Source organism: Vipera ursinii, assembly GCF_947247035.1.
Source record: "Vipera ursinii genome assembly, chromosome: 1".
Classification (NCBI taxonomy): Eukaryota; Metazoa; Chordata; class Lepidosauria; order Squamata; family Viperidae; genus Vipera; species Vipera ursinii.
Genome location: NC_139512.1, coordinates 275,936,610 through 275,954,263, shown reverse-complemented (window position 1 = coordinate 275,954,263; position 17,654 = coordinate 275,936,610).

The following is a 17,654-nucleotide window of genomic DNA, read 5'->3' as shown; positions in this document are numbered from 1 at the left end:
GACTTTTAATTAATGTAAATTGGGGTTGGTTTAAGTCTTTGGGAATGAATGGATGGATGCTGTGTTAATACCTTACATGCTCTTATTCAGACTTCTGTAGTACTGCTTTTAGGAATGGTAGTTGCAAAATTATGAATGCAACTTTCTCTTTCTCTTGGCTTACTTCTGTGGCGATATAGCTCAGTGGACATCCTGCTTCTTCTATCTAGCAGTATATTGCTACTAGGCCATAACACTGACACCACTATGTCCTGCCAATAAAGAGGGGTCCTCTTGGCACTTCAAAAATCTGCAATCAGAATCAGAAGCCTGCAATCAGAGCCAGTAAAGTTACACTATCCCACGGGGCAAGTCAATAGTTTTCATCATTCTGCTAAGTCTGGTATTACAGACAAGTAAGTTGAAAGATAAGACATTTAAAAAATGAATTCAATTTCAAAAGTCTGTTTTATTTTAAATTGGACATAGAGACTCCCTGCATCAGATCACCCAGTTTCTCTGTGTGATTTTTGCTAGAAATCTGAAGTTGATGTGTTGTCTTTTTCTTGTCCCTGCTATTTCTGCATTTAAAACAGCACATTTGGGAATATTTTGATATTTTATTGCAATAAAACCCCCTTGAGGCATCCAGCTGAAATTTGCCAAAGTAAATGTCCTATAAGGACAAAAGCTACTGTGCCTACTATTTTTATCACTTTCTGCTAAAAAAAGAAATCCGTATCAGGCATTTTGAAGTTCCCCATTAAAGCCTATAAAGATTTTTTAAAAAAATAGAATCTCAAAGTGGTTCACATTGATTTGGGTTTCCCTTGAATCTTAAAGTCTGATCAAATATTTCCTTCAAATTTAAATGTAAACCAAACTGGGATGATTTACAAAGGTCTAGTGTGCATATTACAGTATCAGCTACTGTCAGTTAGCTGTTATAGTTTTAATTCCTTCATGCACATGTACTCCATTGCTTTCTCCTCTGATGTTGCTGGTTTCCTTTGGTTATGGGAATGTGGGTATGAACTGGTTTGTATGATTTCACAGATCTGACCTGTGAGTTATTGTGCTGCAATTGATGCCAAAGACATAGCTAGGAACATTCCCATAAAATGAAATTGATGGTTACAAATGCTAGAACACAATCATAAGACTTATCAGCCACATTGTAACATCACAGAATTAACCTGCTTTTTTGTCTTTTGGACTATCTGTTTCTAAAACTTCAAACATATTTAATTTTCATTATTGGAGAATTCATAATAGGAGGTGTTTCTTTTTCACTCACACATATTATGAAGATCACTGTAGGAGAATTTATGGATGAGATACAGAAATGGACTGTTCTGAAGTCTAAGGGGGGAAGCTTGCAGAAATTTGACCCTGAGAGTAAGTAGTTTTGTTATGCATTGCTGCTTTAATATACCATACATGCCTTCCGATCAGCTATATGAATTATTGTTCCTATCCCTTTTTTGGAGTGTGAAGAAGAGAACAGCTTACCTTTCCTAAACATTCGTAAACACAGGTTTTGAGAAATTAGAAGAGCATACATAATAAAAGGAGAAATTTCTACATTGTGTGGATTACAGGAGAAAGTTGAAATATAACTGCAGCTGTCATGATGTTGTCTGCCTGTATATTTAATTATAGGGTTGTTCTTTTCCTTTATTTTTGGTGTGTGTTACTATTGGACACAGAATGGGGAATCATAGTGGCCTGAGTTTAATGGGTCGAGGAAAGGTTGGCCTTCATTCATTCATTCATTCATTCATTCATTCATTCATTCATTCATTCATTCATTCTAGCAGCTCAGAATTGAATAGAAATAAATAGGGCTTTGTAGATCACATCAGCACGTAAATCAATTAAACCAGAAACAAACTAGAAACCAGTACAGCTTGTGAAGCGAGTGTGACACATGGCTATATCAAAGCTTGCCCATTGCTGAACATACCACTCCTTTCTGAACTGGTTGAGATAACTCCATGTGGAGCATGTTGCAGTTGTTAAGCTGTGGGGTAACTAAGATATGAAGAGAAGAGCCTTCCAATAGAGGGAAGAGCAGATCTGGTGTAACAGATGAAGCTAAGAAAGGCCTTCTTGACCACATCTCCCACTCCCTCATCAATCAAGAGCTGCAGGGAAACCCCCCGGATTGTGGAGAAGGAATATCATCGATTGAATGAATGTATTAAAAATTATAAATAAGGAGAATAGAAACTATACAAATCACAAAAAAGATGAAAACCTGGGGGAGAGTGAAAAAGAAAGAAAAAGAAGTAACTTCTTAATTCAAAGTAGAAAGTTCATTCTCCCCCCACATTTCTACAAAAGTTCCTCAATATTTTCATAGATCTTTTTTTATACACACAATTAAAAATCATATCTCTTTTCTTCTTTTGGCTATGAAACATCACCCTGTTTGTAGGGATACTTCTCTTATCTTTCTCAACGCTTGCCACATTTATATCCACATTCAGACTGATTCCAAATTTATCCAGAGTAACTAGTTTTTCTTCTGCTACTTCCTTAATAGCCCATCTACCGATCATTTCTGAAAATTTCAAAAGACCATTTTTCATAAATGTTTATCAGAGAATTCCCTGCTAAAATATTACATTCTTTATTCAGTCGTACTCTTTGTTGTTTTGTTGCTCTCTCTAGTGTACAATTTTCAAAGCCCCATTATCTTGTTTTGACTAAAGAAAAGCTGAACAATGACAATTTCCCACAGGAGAAATTCTTCTAATAGTTTAAAATGATAATTCAAAGACCATCTGAACCCTTAAATTGTTGCCAACTTTCTAAAATCAATAAGCAGACTTTTCTTGCTTAATCCAAAAAGCAATATTTTCCAACAACTTTAAAATGATGTTTAAAAATTCTTTCTCTAAGGAGAAGGCAACTCTCTTATCAAATGCAGTAAAACCTATCATTCCAAAGGGACTTAATCCTTCCAAAGCAAATCCAAAGAGATTAAGAAATGATCTTGCCTTACTCCAGAGAGAATTTTAGCAGCCCAGATCCTCCCCCATCCAGGTGCCAACACCATCGTAACAGTGTCCCACTGCAAAAAGCTTCTCAACTGGAAGTCTGGAAGATCCCCAATCTAGATAGCCCTAACATCCACAGCTACTCATGATTCATAGTGTGGGAAGAATCCAGATAAAAAAATATTTTGGGGAATCTTAAAAAGGCAGAATATATTTCTCCAAAAGAATAATGGAGAAGATCTTTAAAAAGGTAGAAACTTCTCCCTCCCCCCAGCCAGAAAACTCAGCAAAAACAGCTTTTAGAAATGCAAATGTAACAGTCCATTCAGGAAGGTTGGAGCCAGGAAGCTAGAAGCTGATGAGATTAGGAAGATAAAGACCCCTAAAATCTACATACCCCACCCAAACTCTAAAAGACATGACCTTTGGGGACATAATAGGATTAACCAAAAGGGCACACTCAGACTCAGGTCAAAGTACGTGACACAGGAAATATAAAGACTCAAACAGGAACAGGAAACAACCTCAAAAGCCCAAGAAGGTATAAAAACTCAACACTATTCAGCTCTGGGAAGTGGGGGGCAGAAGGGGGGTGGTTTGGGGTGGGTGGGTTTTGGGATATGTATTGTAAAAAATTTTTTTTGTAAAACTCTTTAATAAAAAACAACAACAACCCACCACTCTCAGCTACATGTGGTCAGCTTTCCCAGAGCCTCATTTCTGCCTGGCTCTATTTAATAAACTACAACCTTCTTTCTAAAGCAGTCTCCATTTTGTTTATTCCTGGCTTGGACTGGACCCTGATGAATTAGATTTTTCATTCTACAATAGGATTGAATTAGAACCTGCTGCTCCCCATGTAAACCCACCCAACCACCATTGCTATGCTTGCCTAACAATGTCACCCTAGTTAATCTATTTTCAAAATTCACACAGGACATTGATTCATTCACTAATAAAAAGCTACTGGACTGGAGTACAATGAGGAGATCCTGCAAGCAGAAAAAAAGCACTGGAATAGGCAAAGATGAGAGAAGGATATTACAAGTAGTCCTTGATTTATGATCACAATTGAGTCCAAATTTTTTCTTGCTAAGCAGAACAGTTGTTAAGTGAGTTTTGCCCCATTTTATGACCTTTCTTGTTACAGTTGTTAAGTGAATCATTTGGTCATTAAGTGAATCTGTCTTCCCTTATTGACTTTGCTTGTCAGAAACCAGCTGGGAAGGTTACAAATGGTGATCACATGACAGTGCAATGGGGACAGCTCAACTGTCACAAATGTATGCCAGTTGCCAAGCATCTGAATTTTGATCACATGACCATGGGGATGCTGTAATGGTCATAAGTGCAAAAAAACCCCAACCCCAGTCATAAGAAGAATGGATGGAAACTAGTCAAGGAGAGAAGCAACCTAGAACTAAGGAGAAACCTCCTGACAGTTAGAACAATTAACCAGTGGAACAACCTGCCTCCAGAAGTGGTGAATGCTCCAACACTGGAAGTTTTTAAGAAGAGACTGGACAGCCATTTGTCTGAAATGTTATAGGGTTTCCTGCCTTAGCAAGGGGTTGGATTAGATGACCTCCAAGGTCCCTTCCAACTTCAACTACTACTTCTTCTTCTTCTTCTTCTTCTTCTTCTTCTTCTTCTTCTTCTTCTTCTTCTTCTTCTTCTTCTTCTTCTTAATAATAATAATAATAATAATAATAATAATAATAATAATAATAGTAATAATAATAAATTATTATTATTATTATGTCACTTTTTTCAGTGCCATTGTAACATCAAATAGTCAATAAAAGGGATGATACTATGCTGAGGACCCGTATTTACAAACTGATATTGTTAATTCTGAATGGTCTGACTTGCACCAGGTTGAAAGTTGACCACCACCATCCCCTCTCCAAATTCAAGGAATTACATATGAAGACAGGGACAGAAATGTACGAAGAAGCACAATAAATACAAATACGTAGTCAGTCATGCTAAACGTAGCTAAGCAATTTCAAAGAAGGAAGTGATTGAAACCTTGTTCCTTGATCCATCACTCTCATTCTCTGATTTACAAAATGACCAGTGATGCACACATGAATGCAAATTACAGCTGGTGCCCCATAGAAAGAATGTACTTTAGAAAGATGGCACCCACACAATGCAAAGCAACAGCATCTGTTTTCACCAAGGAGAGAAATGGCATCTCCACGGGCTGCTAAACCCATTGTTTCTAATGCAGCAAGCAATACGTCTGGGTAGAAATCTGTGGAGATGCAATGCCCTCCTTTGTTCTTTCTGATCTTCCAACAAAGAGCCACCAGTGCGTCTCCTCAAAAGAGACATTTTATTTGGATCATTTCACTCTGCTCTTGTGTTTAGTTCATCACCATGGCATATGGGTGAATATGATCATAATGTCCTATAATTAGAAGTGCATGGAATACAACCTAACAATTATCCACAGTCACTTCCCAGATCTTGCAACAAGGATACCTAATTTTAAATCATGGCTGTAGGATTTTCAGGTTTCCAAATATTTGCTCTTTCAATTAAGCAGATGGAGAGCCTGCTGGTAATGAGTGAGCAGGTTTCAGAACTTCTTTTGCAGCTAATTTCTGCCCAGGCTGAAACAAATTACGTGCAGCATTTCTTTATTAAGGTAAATAACGCCATGTGCCACTTGGCAAAGTTCCTAACAACGACCGCATAAGGAAACCTGACTAGTGTTTCAAGGTATCCTACCTAGTGAGATTTTTTTTTTTTTGACACCACCGTGCAAATGTGGTGCTGCAGAAAGCTGGCAGCAGAAGATGCACTCGCTTATCTAAGTGCTCCAGAGGATATTTGCTGATGAATCCTACGAAAGGTTGATATGCTTATGTGCATCCGGGGATGAAATAACAGGCCTGGGGGCAATAAGGGTCTCATATCTTCTTTGCGGATTTTACAAATACAGCATGAAGCTCGGTGTGATTCAACTTGAATGGAATTCTTAACACATGCATTTTACATGATAGTTCAATGCAAGCTTTTTCAGACAGTTATCTAATACTGGCGGATGTTGACTTATAAGGTGGTTGTTGTTGTTGTTTTAAAAAAATCACATTGGTATACCACAACGCATTTTTTATAAACTGTTTGCAGAAGACTGTAGTTCTAGAATAGGAGAATTTCAAGGCTATTTTATTTGCACCCTTCTGTAAACATTTCTGATCTTTTTTTGTACTTTTTCCCGCACTTTTTTAAAGATGATGATGATGATGATGACGACAACGACAATGATGAAGAAGAACTTCAGGAAGCTCTGAAGAAGTATGAATTCCAGCCCAGGCCTATTGATCAAAGGTCTGCAGTTTGGCGGGTCGAATCCCGAGTGCCGCGTAACAGAGTGAGCGCCTGTTACTTGTCCCAGCTTCTGCCAACCTAGCAGTTCGAAAGCATGTAAAAATGCAAGTAGAAAAATAGGGACCATTACGGTGGGAAGGTAACAGCGTTCCGTGCGCCTTTGGCGTCTAGTCATGCCGGCCACATGACCACGGAGACGTCCTTGGACAAGTGCTGGCTCTTCAGCTTTGAAACAGAGATGAGCACCGGCCCCTAGAGTCGGAAACGACTAGCACACATGTGCGGGGGAACCTTTACCTTTAAATACAACTCAGCTAAATTTCAAGGATTGTTGCTGGAATCTTAATGATGCAAGAAAAGTTCCATGATGGAATTTTCCACTAAAATCAATTTTTTTTCTAAATAAAATGTTTTGGGTCAAGCTGTTTTTCTGTAAAATTCTGACTGATACCATCAAGCTCTACCGTGGTCCTCTAAGATGCATGGATTATCTTTTTCTCAGGTCAGACAGAAGGTCCATGAGCTTCAGGGAGGTGGGGTGGGGGTTTAACTTAAGAACTCCCTCCCAAGCCTTCAGCCTAACAGTTTCTGATGCCAGAACAATCAAGAGAACAAAAGCCAATGAAGGACCATGACAAGCTTGGCCTAGGGGCAGACTGAGAGTGGCATTAGACCTAAAGGAACCAAGTTTCCAAGTCTATGCTGTCTTGAAAACCAAGGAGAGTTTAGACCAGGGATGTCCAACCTTGTCAACTTTAAGAAGTGTAGATTTCAACTCCCAGAATGGGAGCATGGCTGATTGGGGATTTCTGAGAGTTAAGGTCCACAAGTCTTAAAGTTGACAAGGTTGGACACCCCTGGTTTAGTCTAAAACTGGTGATGTTTGATCAAAGATCTGAAAGAAAAAGGACCTTGCAAGGGAAGAGGAAGGAACATTTCTCTGCCATCACTTCCACCCTGCTCATATGGGCTCCACAGACACCATGTTCTCTCAAAACCAACAAGTCTGAACACCCCTAAAAATAGGGCTTTGGATTGCCCTGCCTTTCTTTCTATCATCATCCTGTAGAAAATTTAAGATTGCAGTACGACTGGACCTTTACATTTGCCTTTATTTCTTTAAATATATGCTAAATGAAACAGACAGATTACAAGATGCTCACTCTCATTCTTTATGCATGCGCACATACACACGCACAAACCTTGTTTCCTCCTCTTCCCCTGTGCCATTGCTATAACCTTTTTACTGCTGCCCAAGCAATAGTTAATTGAAATAGCTTGTTAGTGACTTGTTGGATTTTTGCTTAAATCACAAATGCACCATGTGCATCACATCTGAGGCTGTCATCTGCAAATGCTTCTGCCACAACACACACGTTAATTTCTGAGGCAGCTGATATGGCCTGGAAAGACAAGTTATTCATATAGTGTTTCTAACAAGCAAGCAAACACAAACGTTTGTAACAAAGGCAAAACAGAGGTATACACGATGATTTTCCATGCACATTAAAAAGTCCACGTTTAAAATACAGCCAGTAGATAGGTTTGTCGTTGTAGAGGTGTGAGATGTGTCTGAATTCCCAGGTATCAAAATAGATTCCAGGATGAGAGTCATTTTGGTGTAGTGGTTAAGGCACCAGACTACAAACCACGACACTATGAGTACTAGTTCCATGCCTTAGGCATAAAGCCAGCTGAGTGACCTAAGGTTAGCCTCTCTCTCTCTCTCTCTCTCTCCCTCCCTCCTTCTCTGCCCCCCCCCATGAAGGAGGCAACTGCAATCCAATTCTATAGTGTTGTCAAGAAAACTGTATGCCTCTATCCAGGCAGTCACCAGGAGTCAAGACTGACATGAAGGCACAATTTAAAAGATAGATAAATAAATAAACAAACCAGGATACTTACAAAAATTCCTCTTTACAAAAATTTTAAAGGTACTGGCTTTAAACAAAATAACCAGTCATATGACCTATGTATGGAAACATAGAAGCAGCCATCTGACATATTTCCAGTACCGGTTTTCTATAAATAGAAAAGCTACTATTTATCAGTTAAATTATTCGTTGAAGATAGCAATGTCTTGTTCTTGGGCAGCTGCTTCTCCCTCTTTCTGGGTGGGTGTGTTTACTATATTGCCTTGTTTTGTGATGATCAAAATTCACCATATTCATTCACCATATATTCATTATACTATATATTAGGAGATTTGGGCAGAAATAACTCTTGACATGCATTTCAGGTCAAATTGCTGCAGGTAAGAATATCTTAAGTACGTAATCCTATTTTATACAATACCTAGGGTCACACACTCACAACTGACCATGCTCAGGATTTCTCAATTTCCTGTCACATATTGCATTTCAGCTGTATATTTAATAAATTTTAATTTACAAGTTAGCTGTACGGAGCAACAGAACAGCCAGATTGGTCATGGAATTTTTAAAAGCTAAATAAAATAAAGAAATGTACCTCTACATCAAAAACAAAAAGAGTACCAGGTGAACTTCATTCCTTGCTTGGCTCCTTTTTCAGAGCCTCTCTTCTCAAACGACCAATAAGTTTTGTTTTTATTTCCATATGATTGAGGAAGTTTGGTCAAATTTTCAGCAAATCATTTCTAGTGATTTTCTAGTTCCATGCACAGCTATGTTTAATGACTGAAGCATCTCCATGAAGCATTTGTTGACTGTATAACTTATACGGCTGGGCTATATCAGCCTTTTGTTTGTTAAGCAAATGTGGGATGTGTCACTCTCTAAATAGCTCTCCATATGGCTAGTGAAGTAGCCTCAGTGAGGCAGATTGAACATCCCATTTGAGTTCCAAAGATACATTAGTGGAGTTTGCACATTGGAGTACGTTTCAGCTGGCTTGTTTGCTTTGTGTTAACATGTTGTGTGAATTCAAGCATTGTGATTAGTAAACTCTGGATTATGACTTTGTATGCTAGGTACCCAACCTATGGTGGGATCCTTAACAAACAAAAGTTAAGCAAAGAGTACAGGAATATAGAAGCCCAGCCAATATGTTAATCTGGAAAATACATTAATGTGACTGTGTATCTGTTAAATATCGGGTTCTTTGGCACAGGAATGAGACGCGAAGCTGAGTACGAGGTAACTCATAGTTTATTTCGTGCAGAAACTATACTGGGGAAAAGGCTGCAACTAGTCGCAATATATAGTCTAGCCCCTAAGTGACAGCCAATAGGTTTGAATCAACCATTGCCACCTGGAGATAGCCAATTGCTAAGCACAGGAGACTTGTAGTCTGGGTTGCTGGAGAGCCGTTAGCTGCTCCAGCAACCCATGTGGTATTCTTTAAGAGCCCAGTACATAACACCCCTCCCCTCTTAGACCAGACCATAATAACACCAATTATTTTATTTATTTATTTTAATTCCATTTATATCCCGCCCTTCTCCAAAGACTCAGGACGGCTTACAAGCTTAGCAGTAGCCTTCATTCTATGTATATGCCTGCTTGTCTCAACAATTGTCAAGACTCATTATCCAAACACACTAAAATAAAAGTGATAATAATAATAAAAGTAAAAAAAAGCAATGTAGGTTACAATGTTATTAAACGACATCTCAATGAATAGGCTTCAAAAATGCCACTATTAGACAGTTACATCATAGCACTAGTTTCTGTAGTGTAGTGGCAACAAGAATTACAACAATATATAGCTCTTTATTTTACAACGTAATCTGCAAGATATGAAGGAGGCTTGTGTGCTCTAGAGGAACCTCGTGGAGTTCCCATCACCTTGTGGTCTAACAGCTTACCCAGTGGGCTGGGTAGACTTGTGTCCCTTTGTGCTCCTGAGTCAAGGGGATTCTATGCACTCTGGCTGGCCTCTCTAGGTTGGCCCACCCCAGAGTCAGACTGTTTGGCAGAGTAGGTACAGTGGTTGCTGAAGTTCAGTTGGCTTGCTCCTTCAGGGGACCCGTGTTGCACTCCAGGACTCCCCAGTTCTCCCTCCATTTCTGCCTCAGTTAAGAAGGAAAAGTCCTGATAGTCCATGTGAGGACTGGCTTGGCCGCAAGTTTGAGGACCTTGGGAGGGACTATTGATGCAGTCCTCACTTAGTGGCCATTCTGGAAACTGTTTCCTGAGCTGATCAATGTGTCATCTGACAACTCGCCCTCCCTCCAAACCCACTTCATAAAATAGGGGTCCGGATGCCTTGGTATTTTGACCAGGAACCCACAGATTCCCATGACCATATTTCCTGGCACAAACCCAATCGCCCATGTGCAGCCCCCTGGGGGTTTTTGGTTGAGAGGCTTCTGCTGCCACTTTATCTGGATGCAACCTGTCCAGTTTAGTAATCAAACGCCTCCCCCAATGTAGTTCTGCAGGACTTTTGCCTGTAGCAGTGCAGGGCGTAGAATGCTGGCAGAGTAAAAAATCTGGCAATCTGTGATGCCAGTCACCTGTGACAATGCGCTTGAGTGCCTCCTTTGTTGTCCTCACCATGCGTTCAGCTTGACCATTAGAAGATGGATGAAAAGGCTCAGACGTTGTATGTCTGATGAGATTAGCTCTAAGGAAGGCCTGAAATTCAGCAGCAGTGAATTGGGCCCCATTGTCTGAAACTAAGACATCTGGCAACCCATGTGTGGCAAAGAGTTTTCTCAGCACCTGTGAACTGGAGCCTGTGGCATTTCAGGCCTAGATTGCTGGCATGTACAACAACCATGGACTTGAGCCTCAATGGCCTTATCAAGGCCAGGCCACCAGAGGTAGCTTCTAGCTAAAGCTTTCATTCTGACAATGCCTGGATGGCCTTCATGTAATGACTGTAAAACCCTGTCTCTTAGGGAAGTGGGAATTATGACTCTGTTTCCCCATAAAATGCACCCTTTATGGGCAGATAACTCATGCCTCCTGACAAAATAGCTCTGAAATTCTGAGCCTGGACTTTTATCCAACCAGCCCATGTATACCCATGACAACACTCTACTAAGTATTTTATCTGTGGCAGTTTCAGCAGTCCCCTGCATGGAGGGGAAATTCAGGTATGTCCTGTATGGACAATATTCTAGCAGCTGGAGCCGGATCTGGATCCATTAGTGGCAGTGGTAGTCTGCTGAGGCCATCAGCGTGGCCCATTTTCTTGCCTGGTTTGTGAATTAATTTAAAATTGTATGCAGATAGGAAAATAGACCATCTCAGCATTCTTGGAGATAGTATGTGGGGGGGTTGTTTGTCTGTTGTGAAAAGTCCCAACAGAGGTTTGTGGTCAGTGTATACCATGAAATTCCCTCAAGGATGCGGTGGCACGCAAATGGTTGCCACCGCATCCTTTATATCTTGGTAAGAGAACTGCCTTGTAATTGTCCTCTCGCTGCTGGCTGTTTCAGTGTTGCATGTTGGGCTGCTTTTGGAGTCAGTTGATTTCAGGTTCTTCCTCCTCGGAGAATTCTTCGGTGCGTTTGGCATCCTCAGGGTGGACCATTTCTTCAAACTTTGTTGATTTGGTGGGCTGCACTGTTTGAACGGCGCCCCCGGCAGCTTCATCGGCCATCACCTCATCTTGTGCTTTAGAAAACGTTAAATTTGGCCTAGCAAAGAGTCTCTGCTGATGCGTTCTGTCTCGTAGGCCACAGACAAGCCGGTCTCGTGGTTGCTCTTCTAAATTTGAAAATTTGCAAAGGCGTGCTGCCTGCCTCAGGCCCGCTGTGAACTCGGAAGCTGATTCACCCAGTTGCTGCACTCTTTGGTCGAACTTGAACCGCCAAGCCATTTCAGACACTTTGCGCTGGAACTGCCCGGTTAGCTTCTTTTTGAGATCTGCGTAGGAGACTGCTTCTATCGGTGTCTATTCTATTGCTGGAGAGCCTTTAGCTGCTCCAGCAACCCACGTGGTATTCTTTAAAAGCCCAGTACATAACAGTATCAACATTGCCAGCTGAGAGAGAAATATTAGAAAAGTAACGAGCTGTTTCTAAATTCTCAAGCAGAAAATTTGTGCTTGAAAAGCTGATTCTGAAGATCAGGCATTACTGAGAGCTTCTCCTGGAGATAAATTTCTATTTAGAGAGAGATTTGTGTTTTCTTTTTTCTTTAGGGGTTTGATATTGTTTGGGAAAACAACATTAAAAGCGTTACACAATGGCAATGTAAAAACAGAGCCAACACACTGTCAAATTCACGTAAAATAATTTCAAAGGAATTAAGAGTTTTAAACCAAGCAGAAGGAAAGACAGTTCAACCCCCAAAGGGTTTTTCATCTGATCGAGAGCTTCCCAGAGAGTTGATACAGGTAGTCCCCAACTTACCACCACAATTGAGCCTAAAATTTCTATTGCTAAGTGAGACATTTGTTCAGTGAGTTTTGCCCTTTCTTGCCACAGTTCTTAAGTGAAGCACTGCAGTTGTTAAGTCAGTTGTTAAGTGAATCTGACTTCCCCATTGATTTTGCTTTTCAGAAGGGCGCAAAAGGGGATCACATGACCCTGAGACTCCGCAACCATTATAAATATGAATCAGTTGCCAAGTGCCTAAATTCTGATCATGTGACCATGGGAATCCTGCAATCCTGAAAGTGTGAAAAAGCAGTAGTGGAATTCAAATACCTGAACAATCGGTTCTCTTATTCAATGCAGGCCTGGACCCAGAAGTGGCATCCATGCACTTCCAGTGGGCTGTTCTAGGCCTGGGAGGCCTCCTACAGGCCTCTGAGGCCTAGACTGGACTGCTGGAAGCCAGCCGGTTCTCCGTATGCAGCAAAATTTAGCTACCAGTTCTACCGAACTAGTGCGAACTGGCTGAATCCCACCACTGGTCATAAGTCCCATTTTTCAGTGCTGTTGTAACTTCAAATGCTCACTAAACAAACTGTTTTGCCTTACAATGGTAACATGGGCATGTTAGGGAAAATGAATGGTGGAACCCTCCAGCTTTTTTTGGCCTCCCTCCAGACATCTCCAGCTGGTGAGAAACACCCACTGATCGCTCTTCTTAACGTAGAATAGACTGGAGCTAGGGAGGAGGCAACTTCTGATAGATGGCTAGACTTACTGGTTGAGACATCTGTCAAAACCAGATTTGGAGAAGGCTGATAGGTAGAGAGGGAGCAGATCAATACAACATGGTCAGCTTTTCTTCAGCTGATCCTGAGGCTGCCAGAGCTTGGCAAGAGAAATGTGTGCAGTGGGGTAGGGATGGTGAGAGAGAAGCATCACTTTGCCCACGCGATTTTATTTTTATTACACTACTGCAGTCTATGTGCTCCTCAGTTTTGCAAAGCCTCTGAATGGGTTACAAACGATACAAACATAAAACAGAGCAATTTTAACAAAATGATCACCCTCCCAACCTTAATAACATCAGCCACTTACACATGACAGAAAACACTGCTAGCAGAAACAATATACCATCGGTCCTCAAAGGATTTCTGGAAAAGCCAGACCTTGGCAGCTTTCCTAATGTCAGCAGGGTTGGTGCTCACTTAGTCTCAGATGTTCCTGTGGAGAGGGCAGCTACAGAAAACTCATGTGTGCAAATGAAGAGAAGTGCATTTTTTTAAAAAAATAAGCCCCATTGCTCTGTACTTCTCTTACCACTCCCATGAGCCTCAGCATCCCAGAGAAGTGGGATAGTGACTCTTTATCAGCTAGGGGTTGTGTGTGTGGGGGAGCTTGATTTGAAAGAATGACTCTCTCTGACAAAAGGAGAAACCATCTGGAAACCAGTGGCCAGGAACTGGGGTGGGGAGGGTATCCACAGCAGTTTAAAAGGACAAGACAAGAAACCATGGATAGAAACTAATCAAGGAGAGAAGCAACCTGGAATTAAGGAGAAACTTCCTAACAGTGAGGAAAATTAACCAGTGGAACAGCTTGCCTTCAGAAAGTTGTGGGTGCTTCATCATTGGAGGTTTTGGACCACTTGTCTGGAATGGTGTATGGCAGGGGTGTCAAACTCAATTTCATTGAGGGCCGCATCAGCCTTGCGGTTGCCCTCAGGGGGCCGGATAGGTATGGCCAGGGTGGGCGTGGCCTACTGGGTGGGTGTGGCTAGAGTGCATATGGCCTACTGGGTGGGCATGGCCAGCTCTACATCGTTCACATCAAGGGTGCCTATGGGGGCCTGGGCAGGAGTGGGACAGATCTGGGGTTCTTTGGCAGGAGGAGGGTCTCTGGGCCAGGGCCAAGGCAGTGGAGGCTGTTCCCTGTTTCCAGGATGGCTTTGTGGGCCACATGAAACCACTTCGCGGGCCGGATCCGGCCCCCGGGCCTTGTGTATGGTCTACTACTGCATGAACAGTGAGCTGGACTAGAAGACCTTCAAAGTTCCTTCCAGCTCTATTCTGTTTTAAAACCTCCAATGGGTGCTGGGTAGATTCCAGTATGAACAAGACATCAACCACATACATCAGTGAAATGTTCTAGATCATATACACAATGAAACATATGTTGGAGAAAAACAAATATTACTTTTTAAATTAGAATCTGCAGGGCAGATTTAAGCTGCCTGTTCAATGGCCTGGGGAAAAGACAAAGGCAATGTCATGAAACCATGTCCCTAAAAATTGTCACTTGATAGTGAGATGGATGGCATAAAAATTTAATAAATAAATTAATTAATTAAAAATAAAAAATGATTAGTGGAGCATCTTCATGTAACAGTTAGGGAACAAGAAAACAAGGTCTTTATCCTGAACCTCTGTTGAGGAAACATCTAGAGGGAGTACAATGCTTCTCAGTAAATTTCATGGTAGGAGTTAATAAGGCCACAGATCAAAGCAGGTCAACAGGCAGTCAGTTCATCATGCAGTCACCTCTATGTACTCTTTCTACTCATACATAATTTTAAAGCTAAAGTAGGAAATCTTTGAGGGCAGGTAGAGGAAAAGCAGTAGCGTTTGGCTAGGGGATGTTAGCTATCCTCTACCTAGAAGTGACCTGTTTTCCAGTATTACACATCTGGAATGGAGTGTGTTGCAGACTGTGTGGTTGCTTGAACAGACATTAGGAGCTGTGGTCTTTCCCACACCTGGCAGGAGCTTCCATTTACAGTATGTTCATGGTCAGCTCAAATTACTGGATGGGTAGGGGCTTGGAAGAGAGAAGGATGACAATTTTGGGGTTATCCAAATCTGTTTATGGACCAGATACAGAATCTTTGAAGACTACATTAGACCTGCAATCTATCCTGGGCTTCTTTTGTATAGCTAAATCTTCTATCATTTCCTTTCAGCAGTCCTCAGAGAAAAAGTGGATTTTAAAATAAGGCCCCTTGTAGCCTCACAACTACTTAGTGCCTAAATTCCTTCCTATCTCCCCCCACCAACCTTATTCTCTGAAGCCTGTCTTCACCTATTTTTCAGTAATTCTTTCCAGAGTTTCCAAAATTGTTCCTTTTGAGGTTTTTCTGTTTTGTTATTACTTACTGTTTGCTATACTATATCCTACCCCTGCCGTTGGAGAAGGAACAGGGCTGTTAGTTCCAAACCAAGGCTTTGATTTGGATAATTAATAACATTGTTTCAATCTTCATCTTACTAGAAGAAAATTAAGATCCATCTTTTCATTTATATTGCTAACATTTGTTTTCCTTTCTATTTCCAGCATGCGTTTCCAGTGACATCTTGTTAATCCAATTGCTCTAATTAGGATTTCTCCTTATGTTTGATGAGAATTATGTTATGCTATCTATATTTGCTTTCTATCATCTCTTTCTCACATTTTCTTTCTCTCCCCACCCCATCTTCTATTTTGGTTACATATTTTGGTGTGGATTTGTAAATGTGGAGGAGAAAACCTAGAGTTATGAAAAACATCATAATTCAAAATATCATAATATTAAAATAAGCAAATCATAATAAGTTCTTTTCCCCTTTATAGACAAGGAGGAGTTCCATCAGAAAGCTTTTAAGCTCTTTGGGGACAGTGAAATTTCTCTGCTTATGGCAAATAAGCTAGACAGTTTAATTTGCAAGCTTTTCTTCCCTTAAGTCTTATTTTTAGAGATTCAGAGCTTGGCCTCCACAAATCAGGTTAAGCGGTACATTACAAGGTAACTGGCTGACCTTGAAGCCATCCCTTTTTTTTTTTTGAGGGAGAGGTGACAAAGGGTTTGGCAAGCAGAATTTATGTCTCTCTGGGGAGCCCAAGAGGTGCACATGAGCATAAATATAATGTGGAAATGGGAGCAGGAATCGCTGATGGCTCTGGGAGATAAGGGCGGGCTTGGGCCTGTGTTTCAGAGCCAGTAGGTCAAAAGACGATAAGTATCATCTCCTGCAGAAATACAATTCAAAATTTGGTTTGGATGGGATGAGATGGCGATTGGGACTTCATCAAAGAGATATAAAAAAAATTGTCTCCATTATGCCAGCAAGGCTGCCGAGCAAGTGGGAAACTGAGCATAGATTATGAGACAGGGAAGGTTCTGAGGCAGAAATCAAAGGATGATGGGATAGGTCACTGGAGACCAATTCTTGCTAAGCACAGTGCTAAAGCAGTTGGAAGCCCATGTGCTGGCTGGAGCAAAGCACTTATTGGAGTCATTTCACTCCAGATGTGCTATTCCTACAGTTACAATTACAGTATCTGCTGCTGGGTTGGATTTAAAGGGAAAGAGAGACAGAGAGACCGGATGGATGGAGAGCAGCTCTACTGCTACGCCAGAACTGGGGGTGCACTCTTTCTGCCAGCTGGCTTACGATATTGTCAGTGTTCATCAAAACAGCAGTGCCAACAATTGTCAACCTCATTTGGAGGAGATGTGGGTTCAGTATCAAATATTCCCCACCATGCATCTACTTAATCCCTGGAGCATGGGTGGACACGGATTGTTCCCATTGACTTTATATCCTAGTATATGAATGTACAGTTAACAGAACATGATACACATATGGCTATCCATATCATAATCATAATAGTAAAGTTGGAAGGGACCTTGGAGGTCATCTAGTCCAGCCCCCTGCTCAGGCAGAAAACCCTATACCATTTCAGACAAATGGCTGTGCAGTCTCTTCTTAAAAACTTCCAGTGTTGGAGCATTCACAGCTTCTAGAGGTAGGTTGTTCCACTGGTTAATTGTTCTAACTGTCAGGAAGTTTCTCCTTAGTTCCAGGTTGCTTCTTTCCTTGATTAGTTTCCATCCGTTGCTTCTTGTCCTGCCTTCGGGTGCTTTGGAGAATAGCTTGACTCCCTCTTCTTTGTGGCAGCCTGTGAGATATTGGAACACTGCTATCATGTCACCCCTCATCCTTCTCTTCATTAAACTAGACATACATAATTCCAGCAGCCGTTCCTTATATGTTTTAGCCTCCAGACCTCTAATCATACCTATTGGTCATGGAGACAAAATT